The sequence below is a fragment of the Canis lupus genome, chromosome 34 (genome assembly GCF_003254725.2).
Source record: "Canis lupus dingo isolate Sandy chromosome 34, ASM325472v2, whole genome shotgun sequence".
NCBI lineage: Eukaryota > Metazoa > Chordata > Mammalia > Carnivora > Canidae > Canis > Canis lupus.
The window spans coordinates 15,135,205-15,150,689 of NC_064276.1; the positions used below are offsets into that span (position 1 = coordinate 15,135,205).

Consider the following 15,485-nt stretch of genomic DNA (forward strand, 5'->3'; position numbering starts at 1 on the left):
TGGCCCAGGAGGCTGCTGGAGTCTTGACAGAGTTTAGACAGCTCACTTTGACAGAATTAAGCTGCCTAGTTTCTTGAGTAGCTTCCTTTAGTTTTCTTCTCTTCCAGATGATGTGAATGGTGATGATTTGCCTACACGAGGCAGTAGTGAAAGAAAACTGGGATAATACTGAGCACACATTACACATTGTATTCCAATCTATATTTACTACACATACACCCCAAGTTTCTTTGGCAGAAGCAGAAGGACTAAGGTAAGTGATAAAGAAGGGAAAGATGAGAAAGAAGATTAAGATTTGGCATTCCCGGGTCTTGGAGTATTAGTTATTTATCGTTGCAGAACAAATTGCCCCAAAACTTAGCAGTCTAAAACAATAAACGTGTATTATCTCAGTGTCTCTAAGTCAAGAATTCAGGAGTTTATTTGGGTGGTTGTGGCTCAGGCTTTCTTACAAGGTAGTAACCAAGATGTTTGCCAGGACTGTAGTCATCTCAAGGTTTAACTGGGACTGGAGAGTCTACTTCCACTTACATGGTTGATATGTTGGTTTGGGGTGCTAGTAGTTAGTCTCAGTCTCTCTCACATGATTTACAGGCTGATTGAGTGTCCTCATAACATGGCAGTTGGTTATCCCCAGTGTGAGTGATCTAAGAAGGTGAGACAGAAGCCTTAATGTCTTTAATGGTCTCACTTGGGAAGTCATACTCATCATTTCAGCATTAACCCAGTGGTTGTACATGTCAGTACTATTTGATGGGAGGAGACTACATAGGGTAGGACTACCAGGAGCCCAATTACTCTACTTGGTTTCTGTATTCATAAACTATTCATAAGATAATATTTGCCTAGCCTGCCTCATAGTGCTATTGTGAGAATCACATGACATAGTGGATATAAAGCTAGATGTGAAAGACTGTAGAAGTTTAATGCATCATTATAGATCATCTTAAATGATGGAGAAGGGATGCTTGGGTGGCTCAGCGATTGAGTGTCTGCCTTTGGTGCAGGGCATGATCCTGGAGTCCTGGGATCGAGTTCCACATTGGGCTTCTCGTATGGAGCCTGCTTCTCCCTCTGCCTGTGTCTCTGCTTCTCTCTGGGTCTCTCATGAATAAATAGAAATAAAATCTTAAAAAAAAATAAAAAAAAACAAATGAGGGGGAAAATATTTACTAAGCACCTGCCATATCCCAGGCCCTTTGTAAATGGTCATGAACAAGATGGACATGGTCCTAGCTTTAGAGCTTACCTTCTAGTAGAAAAAAAAGACCATAAGTAGTAAAAGAACAAACAATGATTATGAAATTATGTTGTTTCTATGGAAAAGAAAACAGCATTCTCTGATGGAGAAAAATTGGGCCCCAAAGCAAATGGGGAATTATGGAATGCTCCCTCAGGATTTAATGTTTCAGGTAAGATAGGAGGGATAAGATGAACACAGTCACATGGTGAGAGCTCAGATGTCCCTGGAATAGAGCCTGGTAGCTAAACAGATTTGTAGAGCTCCTAGGGCGAATCTCACAAAACACTATGTAAAAGCCCAAAGGAGCATGACTTGCCCATAATGCAGGGTGTTAGTCATCATCTCAAATGCTAAAATTATGAAATACACTCACTGTGCTTCTCATTCAGGGAAAACTGTCTATTGGCCTATCAACTATAGAGGTGGCACCTAAAAGAAACAAGCCAAGAGATGGTATTTACAAGGCCCAAGAAACATCTGAGTATCAGGATGCAGCACTCCCCACACCATCCCTGCCCCATTGCAGGGCTGCCAGCCTTAGAGTTTGTGAAAACTGTAACAATACAATAAAACACAACAAGGTTGTCTTCTGGCTTTCTAATTAGTTTTTAATAACCATACACTTGCTTTAATTGTTTTGTTATTTTTGGATCACAGCAATAGCAATAATTCTTCCAATTCTCAGCCTCACCAGGTAAGCACAGACCTGAGAGGAGAGAAATAGGCCACCTTTAGTTTGGGGGGAGAATAAAAGATAAAAGGAAGTGTTTCTATCAAATCTTGGTTCCAAATTGTTCTGACTGAAGTCTCACAGAAGTGTCCTTTAATAAGAAGATTTCACAAATGAATCACTAGAAGCAGAAGACCTTTTGGGGTCCCTCGTGAATATTTCATCCCATCCACCCCACCTGTATCAGAACACAAACTAAATGATAATATAATACAACACTTGAGCAGCTGGTAAAAATATGGGCTTTGGGCCCACAGGAGCTTTAAAAAGAAACCCAAAAGCTCACAAACTCCCCCAAACAAATTTGTTTTAAATATGTTTTTCATGTTAATCTCAGTCACAAAAGATGATCCAAATCAAAGAAGTGTACTGTGGAAAATTGCACAATGCGACAAGATGCTGCTTCTCTAAGAAACATACCTGACAAATTGTTTCAGGATCATGCTGGATGAAGCCTCATCGTGGTTATTAGACATATGACTTAGGGCCATGTATCACTTTTGATCTAGCCTACTGCTGTCACTGTTTGCAAACAGAAGCCCGGGTTACTGCCACACAGATCCCAGACAGCTCACACCCAGAGCCTGGCAGTCTGACATTGTGGTTCTGGGCCTGGACATTGATGTCAAATGGGCTTGAATCTCAGCTTTGCTGCTTCCTATCTTAGGAACTTTGGGCACCTGAAATGTCTCTGAGACTCACTCTCCAATGGGAACAAATATATACTGCCTAGGCATGTTGAGGATTCAATAAGATAGTAACATTGATAAAACCTCTTTCATAGTAAGTGTTCAATTTATGATTTATTATGTAATATTTATCACGTACTATCATTAAGATCACATATTTATTATGCCTTTTTTTCTACATTTCAAGCGGCCAATTATGGCCCTGGGCAGATGGATTCAACATCTGCTATCATTTGCATCTCTAACACTCCTTATCTATGGGAGTTTCATTGTTTTCTCTTTAGAGTTGATAATAACACATCTCTCTAGCAGGAGATTGTAGTATTGCCTCCGATCGGTATTCTCTAGGCAGTAGTGGGGGGATTATACTGCTATTGTGTATTTGGATGACCTCAATAAAACTGTTAATGCATGAACATAGACCAGTGCTGAAGTTAAGTGCTAAGAATTCCATTCAATTGGAATGTTTCTCCAGCAACCAGTGTACAATTTGGGGGTCATTTCAGCCATAGACAATCTTTGTATGAGCCATTTTATTAGTAAAAGTATCCTTTTTTAGAGACATTAGCTAAAGGCTTTGTATTATTTAAAATTCACCTTAGAATATCTGGGAATAGTTGAGCTGATTGGAAAAGCAGTGGGCACTTCAAGTTCAATGTAAATTAGCAATGTGGTTTAGACAAATTAAAGACCTCTTTAACTTCCCAGTGCTTAATATGAAAAGCATCCAGACTAATACAATAGGTCACACTTAAATGATTCTCTCCTTAAGAATTAAACTGTCTTTGCACCATGCATTAGTGGCAGAAGATAATAAGATGCAGCTCCCCTAACTGAATCTTTCTTAAAGGAACTGACCAGGTAAAAGAATGGAGTTACTGGGCATGAAAAAAGAAAAATACAAAAATAATTTGACCTGCTAAAAGAATCAATTTTTCTGTGTACTGGAGCAAGACGCTAACAAGCATGACAGTAGCCCTTTGGCTATTGAAATACTCTGTAAAGGCTTCGCTTCAGCACGGGAGGCATCTGTGGACCAGATTTCAATGTGGGTACTTCTAGCTGCGTAGGTCTGAATTCATAAAGAGTTTTAGATAGAATATGTCTGTAACTACCTGAGGTTGGGATTAGTTACAAGATTTTATGTGGTGAGGTTGGGGGCATCATCAGGTTATTGAGGATTTTAACTCCCTAGAGAAGCAGAATATTATTTCTGTTGGAGACTGCTAACTACTACTGAACACTTAAAATATGTTTTTAAAAAGTGGGTGCATTTGTCAGCATTAACATACAAAGAGAAGAGTACTAGATGGAGTTAAAATGTTTAATTTCCTCTGAATCAGGTGGTATTTAACCTGAATCAGGTGATAGTGGGTGGAGATGGAGTTGGAAATGGGCTCCATTTTTGTAATGGGATTGTCGAAAGCTATCTGAAAAGTTCTACTATCATATTCTTTGGCGAATAGGCCTTTTAAGTTCTTCACAAATTTGAAATTCTTTCATTCCAGCAAATAAACTATAGCTATAGGCTTGCATTGACTGTGTGAGGGACACTTTTTCTTCATTTTTCTATCCAATGCCCATAATAACCCCTTAAGGCAGCAATAAGTATTCCAATTAATAGATCAACAAAGTCTGAGAGGGTAAGTAACAAGGTCTAGTTCACATAATAGTAAGTGGAAAAGTAGAGATTTGAACCCAAGCCCTCCAATTCTAAGATGGCTTCATGATGCTCCTCACCAGGATATAATCTTGATTCCTTCTGGTCCTACGTGTCCCATGGTGGACTGTGAGACCCCCACAGTTGTTTCTCAAGGCAGAGGGCTTCCTTCAAGTTATGGCACTATTCAGTTGAAAGAGCTGAAGTGTGTCTAGTTTTTGTGTGTTTTGAAATGTTTGTCACAAATGTGGTATGGAGACATAGAATAAGATATTTTAAATTGGAGCTAGCAGACAATACTGAATGCCTGGTCCCTTATTTAAAGACCTAGAATACAATGCTCAGTGAATTGTACTCTGGTTCTACGACCACAGCAGCCCAGGTGGGATGGGTGATTGAGGACATATTAACTATTAGTAAGTCTCATTTCTTTTACATGGTAAGCGCCACTGAAAATCCTAGGATGGGAACAAGTGACTCTGAGCTTTAGTAAACCCCATCAACAGAGTCAAAAGTCCCCCTCGCTTCTTGATATGTGTTGGGATTGACTTTCAGACAGTCTGTGAGTGAAACCACCGATCCACAAAGTGATGGAAACAACTGAAAAGTGCCAGTGCATGACCTCCTGTGTTTAGCCTTACATCATTACCCGAGGGCCTCGTGCAGTTTCCTCATTTCCTATCTTCCCTGAATGAAACATCTGCCCTTTAGTTAGCTGGACTCAATCTGAAAAATAAATCCATATATTCCTACCAACTGTATTTTAAATCTAATAGGTTCCAATGAACCCAAATTCTATCTACAAAGAAAAAAAGTATAAAAAACACATGTTTATTTAAAATCTTTCACCTAAGGGCTGAGTGGCAGAAGGTACAGAAAGCAGAAGCCAAAATGAATACTATTGGGCTCAGTATCTTACTAGAACATTTGTTTGGAAAAGTGTAGACTACTAGGACAAATGTCTAGACAGTGATAATAACCTTTTACTAAGGGCTGTAAAAAAGTAAATAAAAGAGAGAAGAGAAGGAAGGAGAGAAAGGAGAGGGAGGGAGGGGAAGAGGAAGTGAGGAAGGAAAAGAAAGAAAAAAAATGTCAACATAATGGGTGCCAGGAACCATGTACTTGGAGCAAGTTTGTGCAAAATATGCGTTGGGTTAAATCTAGGTTGGCAGCTAAAGATGTAGCATCACCATACACTCAAATGCCTCCAGAATTTGCGAGCTTTACAGCAGAACCTTGGAGGGAAAGGAAATTAACCAAAGTTGTTATTGTCTAACATCGGTTAGAGACCAGCACAAATCTCTGAAAATAGACTGGATTTGCTTAAAAGCAAATGGTTTTTGTTAGGGGTTATTTTTCTCATGTCAAAAATAAGAGATCACACTGTAAAAGGAAGTGGTAAAACCTACATCACTCAAAGCCTTGAGGATGTATCCACGTGTTCCCACACGCTCAACAGTTATTGAAAGTGTGATTCTCATTTTACCTGTTAATCCAATACTTGGAAGTATTCAACAAGGAGCTTAGCCTTCTCCTCAGTTTTGATTTCTGAGCAGTTGCAAAGAACACATTTGACTGCAAAAAAACCTCTCAGCTGTTTACAATTCTGGAATTCGTTTTATGATCAACGGTGTTTTACGTGATTGTGAGCGCATGTGAGTTCATTGTGAGAATGAAGCACCAATTTCCAATTGGTATAGAGTATCTGACTTAAGGTTTCTTTGAAGAGAACTCAGGAAACACTCAATGAATTTATACATTTATCTATATACATCTTTTGAGAGGTTCAGGGATATATGATAGTTATGAAAACAAGTTTTTCTAGATGAAATAAAGGAGGGAAAGAGTTGTGAGAAATAAGAGGGAGGCAACTCCAGCCTGAACTTTTCCAGATAACTGACTCAATCTGTCCTTCTTTTGCTATGATCTCACACAGTTTTATATTTGGGCTCTGGAATGAAAGATGGGGAGAAACACGTACATTTTCATCACATCATAGAAGGTGTCAAAATACAAGTTGATTTTTAATTTTTTAATAATGATACTCTTTGAAAAGTTTAAATGTATTAGCATTTAGAAATATTTAAATATAAAACACGGTATTAATTACTTCTGTGTAAGAAGAGTAGAAACATTAAGTCATCTTTAATGAAGCCATTTTTAACATTGTGTATATACACACATGTATGTATACCTTTGTACATATATAAATTATTTTTAAGGCAGTATCAGGGAGCAGTTAATATCCTCTGAAATTTCTATATAGGCAAAATTTATTGACTTCAAATGTCATAGTTGCCCCTTACTTGCTGACTTTCTGGGTCTGGGATTTCAGGGCTAAGTGGAGCCTGGAGAAATGGAGGCACCAGTAAGATAGGGCTGACCTGGCTCTCACATGACTCTTCTACTGATTTTAAGAGAAATTTTAAGATCTGTTGAAAAATACCAATGATTCTAGTAATAATAAAAGGCATTAGTTATGCTTTACATGGGTGGAATACTCAGAATTTCTGTGGGCTTGCATTTGTGTTACCTAATTTCTGAATTAAGGTGGTAGTGTGCCTTAAATTGTCTACATAGGGCAGCCCAGGTGACTCCACGGTTTAGTGCCGCCTTCAGCCCACGGTCTGATCCTGGAGACCTGGGATCGAGTCCCATGTCAGGCTCCCTGCATGGAGCCTGCTTCTCCCTCTGCCTGTGTCTCTACCTCTCTTCCTCTCTCTCTGTGTGTCTCATGAATAAATAAATAAAATCTTAAAAAAAAAAAAATTGTCTACATGCTGCAGGTCTAAAACAAAGAGAAAAAAAAAATCTGTCAATTATCTTCAACCAAACAACCTAACTGAATTTTATTTTCCTTCTAGTACTATGAAGCACTGGTGAGTGGATCATGCTTTTTGCATATCATTTCTCTAAGAGATAAAGATGGTTATTTCTGCTTATTTGGGGTTTTGTCATGAAAACATGTTATAAAAATAGGCCCTGACCGCTTGGGACCAATCTTCCCAAATGGATATACTGAGCATGCTGTTGAATTCAGGCTGAAGCATTCACTCAGCTTAGTGATTATCTGGCATTATCTCAGTGGATAATGATTTTAATACTTCATAACACTCATTATGGCATTAGTGGTTTCATATTAATAAGATATTAGTTTTGTTATTCAGGGAATCTAATACATGAAAGTAAAAAAAAAAATCACCTTAAAGCTTTTGTTACCCAATGGGATTTTTATTTGTTTGTTAATATCAAAATGCCTTTCCTTATTGAAACAATTATTTGAGCTTTTCATAATTCTACCTCATGATTCTTAGTTTTAATATATTTTATTCTTTGACAATTTGACCCTCGTGACTGCCACACTTTGCGTCTGGCTATAGTTGTTCTGGAGGGAAATGTTTGGTTGATCTCATCTTAACTTTTTACTGAGTTTTAAGAAAAAAATCAAAAAGACTTGATCTTAGTGCTTATCTTTCATTCTGTGCAGAGTAATTATAAAATGTACTTTAGATAAAAAAGCAACATTTTAGTGATAATATCATTATATTTGGTACTCAGTAGCTTTCAAAGGTTATGAATTAACAGAAAGTCTTTTAATATAAAATCACCATCTTGTTCTCATGATGGAGCATGAAAATTGACACCGAAGAGTGCCATGTCAGGGTTTATAAAAGGTCTGGTGATGTGGATGAGGACTGTTACTGTAAAGACTTAGAAAAATTGCCTGACAGAAGTCTTCCTTTAAAACCATAATGTTTTCTAAGGATTTTGAGTTATGAATTTAATCCCAAATCAAGAAAATGTGAAATCTGTGTAAAATCTTGGAGGAAAAGGTAAATATATGTAACTCAAGTAAGAGGTTAGCTGTTAATAATTAGGTTTGGACATCTAATACACAGTTATATATAAAAATGGGACTGATTCATTCAATATCTCTTGATGTTTTGCTACCTGTCTGGTCCTGGGCTGAAAGTTAGGGATAGGAATACAATTATGAATGAAACACAGTTCCTGTCCTGGGGAGATGTTTATTGGTATAGTTGTTTGTCAGACAACACAATGTAGAACTAATTTTTCAGTATACATGGTAATTGCAGATTCTAAGTCTTTTTTTTAAAGATTTTATTCATTTATTCATGAGAAACACAAAGAAAGAGAATGGCAGAGACACAGGCAGAGGGAGAAGCAGGCTCCATGTAGGGAGCCCAATGTGGGACTCGATTCCAGGACTCCATGATCACACCCTGAGCCGAACCAAGGCAGATGCTCAACCACTGAGCCACCCAGGTGTCCCAGATTCTAAGTCTTCATTCATGATACACCATTATCCCACAATGAGCACAAAATAAAGAATCTAGGTGAAAGAAAGTCATAGAAAACACTATTGTTAATAGCACCTTCAAATTATGAAAGCATGCGAAGGATATAGTAGATCTATTATTTTTCATACAGTTGGAAAGTAAAGAACCAACATTTGCAAAATTTTTAGAAATGCATTCTTAAAAATTTATAGTTTTACAAAACTCTTCAGTTATTTTGATTTATCCCTCCAATTTCTTATTTTACCCATTTCTCCCAATAACAATGGAGAAAATATGCTTAAGGAAATTTGATTCTGTTTCAAGGGACTCATGATGGAGCCTAAAGGGATTTATAAAAAGGATTTATTTTTTCAATGCATTTTTTGGGCAACTAAACCAAAAGCTTTGAAAATGCAAAGTGAGCAAAAAATTTAAAACTGAGAGTTGAAGGGAATGCCACCAACTCAGAAATTATGGTTTTCAATTTCTTGCATTTGGGGAAATACTGATTTTTAGGAGACTTTAATGTGTGTAAATGACAAAACCATTGTTGACGGTGATCTTTTTACTAAAGAACACAAAATAGATATTTTAAATCGTGAACTTTGTGGAAAGTAATGACTTTAAATTTTAAGTGTGGGATGTGTGGAAATAGAGCTGGGGCTCAGAAAAATCTAAGAAGAACTCCTGTCATGGAAGCTCTAAAAAGAGGTTGAAGTTTATAAATGTATCAGATAACTTTTGATATTATGTTAAATGCACTTTGGAGAATATACTATAGCACACCAAATAAAGGGAAGAGGTGGGTATTAAATGTTTTCTGTAGCATTTTTGCTGTTTTTCTCAGTCTAGTCACTGAAGACATTATAAAGATCATACTGATTCAAGAGGGTATAAGAGCATTTATATACCCCAAGGTGAGCCTGAGAATGAATACAATTCACTTCTTTTGCAAGTTTAAAGTTACATATATCAGACGTTGACTTCTGGACCTTTTGCCACTAGACACAAGTGATCTTTGAGATGAACTGATGCCACTCAGTACTTCAAAGAATATTGGACAGTTTCTCAGAATTCTCGAACAAAGCCAGCCGAGTAACACCAACAAAAGTACACCATGTTCTTCAGTGTCTAGTACACCAAACAACAAGATTTGACAATTCTGTGTGAGTAGTAGAGATCACAACTCAGCTTTATTTCTATTTGTAACTTAGCCTCTAATTTTATTTTTTCCAGATTATAAACAGTGAACCTGCTGGCAGAGAAGAGATAAATATATATTTCAGCAATATTAACTCTTTTAGTGATCTCAAAACTTTTGTGAATGCACACACACAAACACACACATCTCACAATTCCTGCCACCTGGATATCTCCCAAAACATCTCAACACCAAAGTAAATGGCAAATTTGAAGAATTGCACCTTTTTACTACACATTTGATGAAAACCATCTTGGCAAATATTGTAACGTCATCTTGTCTCTGGCACTTAATAAAGTTTTCTGCATATCATAGGATGATGTAGGTGTATATTAAAACTCCACATTAGTACCAAATGATTCTTTTGCCTAAAATTATCATACCAAAGCCTCAGAATGAAATATGTGGAGATTCATATAGTTTTCCATTTTTGGAAGAAGAAAAACATCCTAAAGGGCAATTTGGGTGGCACATACATGAACAAGTATCCTCTTGTTTTCTTGTAGTTATTTTTCAAATAGATCTTCCATATTTGGTATAATAATATATATATAAGTGAGCCCTGAAACCTAAAAATTAGGTTGCCCTTTGCTATTGGAAATCAGTGATGATAATGTGGGAATTATATACCACAGGAAGGTATGGTTCCAGTGAGCAACCCTGGCTGTTGAATTCTGATCTAGTTGCAACCTGAGCTCAATGGCTTGGAAAATAGCAAACCAGTAATTGCATGAATCCAATCAGGGAACAAAATCACAGAATATTTCAGTAAGTAAGAAAATGGAGTTGTAAATATCAGCCTTGTTTATTTCCCATTACCACAGCTGGAAGCAAGAAAAGAACATGGTTTAATAGAGTACAGTCAGGTAGAAATTATCACATACAATGGAGTTGAAAATTCTACAGAAATATTGGGAAAAGAAAGCACAGCCCCTTCTTGAAACCTAGTTGGGTGTGGCTGCCCTGTCCCATTGCCCCATTTAAAAATCACATCTGGTTTCAGACAAAATTATTTCCAAGTTTATAACAGTAGCAAACCTGCCCCTTTTTACCAAGAGTAAATTACCAGAACGTTTATGTGAGCCAATATTTTTTTTGTAAAAAGGGTATCTTTTTCATGCTAAATGCCTTGATGATGGTTTTTTCGGAACCCTGAAGGCTGGTTTATTATGAACAAACAGCACTAGCCGTTCAGAGGGGGTACTTTTACATTATTCTGCAACTATCTTGGGATCGAATTTGTGTAACAGCCCATAAAAATATGATCCATATAGATCGCTAAACTTGCTAAGGGTGGGATGTAGTAGTCAAGGTTCTGAAAAGAGATAGAACTGATAGGATGTACACATATCTATCATTTATTCATTTTAAGGAAGTGGCTAACATGACTATGAAGGCTGGTAAGCTTTCAGGGCAGGCCAGCCTAAGGGATACCTGTTGCTACAGTTCAAGTCCAATAACCTTCCTTCATTTGGCACCATCTCTGCTGTCTTGAGTACAAGCTGACAGTGTTTCTAGTGGTGTATCCTATCCCTCTTCCTGGCAGCTGGTGGTTGATCGTATCCATGAGTGGGCCCCTAGTCTCTTTATGGAATCTATTAACACCCTCACACTTTTCCTTTTTCCAATATGGAAAGGCGAGTTTTCCAAATCTTCAAGTTCTGGTCCCTCTTTGTTTAACAATTCCTTCAATCCATCTCTCTCCTTTTACATTTTGCTGTATGTAGTAAGGAGGACCCAGGCCATACTTTCAATCCCTTGCATAGAAATCTCCTCAGCTACAGATTCAGGTTCATCACTCACAAATCCTACCTTCCACAATACAAGAGAACAATTCAGCTAAGTTCTCTGCCACTTTATAACATGAATCACTTTTCCTCTGTTGCCCAGTGACCTGTTCCTCATGTCCATCTGAGACCTCAGCACAATCACCACAATCACCTTTAATGCCTGTATACCTGGTAATAACCTCTTCAAGGGGATCTTGGCTTTTTTAACATGTATTTTAAAACTCTTCCAACTCCGGCACATTATCCAGTTCCAAAGCCACTTCCACATTTTTTAGTGTTTCATACACCCCACTTCTTGGAGCCACGATTTGTATTCATTTGCTAGAACTGCTATCACAAAATACCACACACTGGGCGGCTTGGACAACAGAAATGTATTCTCTTAACAGTTCTAGAGGCTGGAAGTATATGATCCAGATACCAGACCAGCAAGGTTGGTTGCCTTTGAGGCCACTCTGTGCTTTGCAGATTGCATCCTCGTGCTGCCCCATTACATGGTCTTTCCTCTGGGCAGGTGTTATCTCTGGTGTCTCTCTATACATCGTGGTCACCTCTTGTAAAGACACCAGTCAGATTGGATTAAGGCCAACCTTAATGGCTTTATTCTAATTTAATTATCTGTTTAGAAGCCATATCTTTAAACACAGTCACATTCTGAAGTACTGGGATCTAGGCTTCAACATATGAATTTGGGGGGAACACAATTCAGTTCATAACATGGGGGGGTTGAGAGAAAATTTGGTCTAAGTTTCCTTCCCACTAAAATGAATAGGAAAAGCTCATCAAATGCACAATTCATGTGTTCATGAGACAAAAACCAGAACAATTTCTGAGGAGACCACAACCCCTCCTGATTTTAAGATTTGGCAGTCTTAAAGTCTTGACAATGAGCAATCTGAAGGGCTGCCTTACTGGACAGAAGATGGGAGCAAACTCTCTAAAAATCACTGTGGTAGCTGGGTGTGTTCAGGAAACTCAAGGCAGAGAAAAATGGAATTTTAATTAGATGCAGATGTGCTAATATTCTAGCTAATGTCCTCTGAGAAGAAATAGGTCTCTGTGAGAAAAGGGGACAGAGCAGACCTCTCCATAGGAACAGAACCTCTCCCTCTAGGAGAGGAGTCAGATTTCAAAGACAGGGGCTTTTGAAGGATGCATGGAGAACCTCAAAGACCAGAAAGAGATTGAGCTCAGAGGGCTGAGATTCACAAGACGGAAATTTCAACAGATGAAGTCTGAATCTAGCAAGTGAGATGGTGGTTCAGGAGACCAGAGAACAAATAAGTGTGGTCTGAAGCTGAAGATAATGTCCTTCAGGTCAGAAAAAAGTACTCTTTTATTTTTTTTCTCTTCAGGGAAATGTGTGTGTGTGTGTGTGTGTGTGTGTGTGTGTAAGACAGAGTAGGAGAAAGAGAGACATTGATTGGTTAGGTCTGGAATCATCCTTTAAATAACAGAGTTCAGAATATTGATGGCAGGTGACTGGGAGATTGATTAATACTTCAATTTGGAATTTCTAGACCAAACCGCGGAAACCAGGAAAACAGTATTTTGGGGTTAGCAATTTTGAGGCATGCAGCATGTGCATTAGCTCACTTGAATCCCGCCAAAATTTCTTGAGATCTGATGGGCAGAGACTATTCTCTTCAATTTACATGTGAAGTGACTGAGACTCAGAGGAGTTAAATGACTTGCCCAGGATAATAAAGGTGATGGTGGAACGGGCCTCAAAGCAGAGTACGGCTTCCAGGGCCACAGCAGGCCTTCTTTCTTCTGTGCTCTGCTGTGGCTCTGGTGAGTGGATGGTTGGCCATCTTGTGACATATCACGGGAACATGCTCGGGAGAGAGTGAGTGTACCTTTTGGAAGAGAACTAGCTCTTTCACCATCTATCCCTACCCCTTCTTCTATGCATATATTCTTTTTTGATACTTGGTGGCAACGGAAAATAACCTAGAGTGAGTGGCATTTGGAGAATGACTGGAGGGTGACTGTCTGAGGAGTCCTTGCTTCATCACAGTGACCGCACTGGAAAATAAATGAAACTAATCAAATGAATTTTTTTTTTTTTTTTTTTGCCTGAAGAAATTCAGAAGTAAGGAGAAGCTGATTCAACTGTTTAATAGTGATTTATAGTAGATGCATGTAAGAGTAAATTCCCTTCTTGCCTTAACAATAACAATAAAGAAGAAATGAATATCCTCAGGGATGTTTTAAATTCAGTGCTCTATTTTCAAATGGAATTCTTCTTTTCTCAAGGCCCAAGGCTCAGCCCACCATGACAAAATTCCTGTGTCAAGCAATAAAGAGACCGTATTCAAAGTGCAGAGGGTTTTTTTTATTTGTTTGTTTGTTTTAATTATTAGAACTTACTTCTTTAAACCCACAATCAGAATTACATTGTGTTTTTGTAGAAGAGAAAAAAGGCAGTCTCTAAAACTATTAATTAATTTAGTCCAGACTCAGATAAAGTTATTCTTATTTAAAAGATATATAGGGATAAGGAATAGTAAAATCATCTACAGTGTCAGACATAGAGCATAGATGAGATTAGTTTCATGGAATTAACTTCGGGTTCTGCTATTCCTTTTAAAGGGTGAGTCTTTGTATATTCAATGGAGATGTAATAATCTAGGAATAAAAATAAATATCTGGATGTGGAATACACCATCCTCAGGTTGTCCGTTCTTATCGACACGAATGAAAATTAATGTACTAGCTATTAACAAAATCCTAATGGCCTTAAAAAAATTTGAAATGTATATGCATTGTCTCTAGTATAGTCATACTTTCCCTCATATTCTGTGACAAAATAGCAGGTTAAGTAAGTCAGGGGACTTAAAGACCATGTCCAAGCTGGTTTTTGGAGCACTTCATTTCTCCAGAGTTCTCTTGCCTGGTTTAGCAGTGAGTGTCCCAAAAGGAAACAGGAGTCTCACCCAAATGGGGTAACTAAAGAGAATGTAATAAAGGGAATATTCACAAAGACATGGACAGGGTATAGGGAGGCCAACAAAGTATAATGAAGAATCCTGGGGTTAGCAATAGTGGGGAGCTCTTATCACCACTCCTAAGCATGAAGAGGCAAGCAGAGAGAGCACTTCCAGGACTCCAGAGAAAGTTGCCGTAGTGTCAGTAACCTGTACACATAACTCCTGCAGGCTTGGCAATAGGAAACACATCACTTTCATACTTAATGCGTTCTCTAAAATATGCATGCAGTTAAATGTATAAAATCCAAAACAATAGACTTAAATGTTATAAGAGAGTTCCATTCTCAGAGCTAAAAAATAAATGTGGACACAAATTGCAGGTGTAATTTCTAGCATTTCACATATAGTTTTAATTTTGTTCCTTTCCTTCACAGTTGAGTGCCTTAACTCCTTTAAGTATTCAATTGAAGCCAAAGATTCCCTCTCTTTGACATGCCTAATGATTTCCATCTTTTTATCATTTGAATTGCACTTATGAAATCTACACGTCTTATCACTAGCATCAGCATTTTTCCATTTCCATTTTCAGATATCTATGAAATCGTAAGTGCCAAACACAAGAAAATATTCAAATAATTAAATAAACCCTACCATACAAAGACGTCACAGCTGCAGAAACTCAGTTCTTTCTTAATAGGTAATATTACCACACAGAAATAGTCATTCACTACCTGAGGTACAAACGTCCAGATGACGCAAATGGTTGGAGTATACTGATGGAAGATAGCAATTGTAGAAATGTCAAACGTAACAAAACTTGAGGACCACTAGTATTTGCTGCTCAAGTTCACAGCAGATTAAAAATAAGAAGTCAAAGCTGACAGCTTAAAATCACGACTGAAAGAGAAAAGCTACAAAAATCAAATGCACAAAAAAGC

At 37.8% G+C, this 15,485-nt stretch overlaps 1 long non-coding RNA gene across 2 annotated transcripts in view; it reads left to right on the top strand.

Moving 5' to 3' along the window:
- LOC112662715 (uncharacterized) overlaps positions 1-15,485 on the top strand; it is a 630,650-nt gene that overhangs the window by 104,608 nt on the left and 510,557 nt on the right. The window contains exons 8-9 of one of the 2 annotated variants that reach the window (XR_004811877.2): positions 108-253; positions 1,633-1,778. The exons of the other annotated variant lie outside the window; for it this stretch is intronic. This is a non-coding gene — a long non-coding RNA (uncharacterized LOC112662715). Of the gene's footprint in view, positions 1-107; positions 254-1,632; positions 1,779-15,485 lie in introns of those variants that run through there. 2 annotated transcript variants of the gene reach the window in all.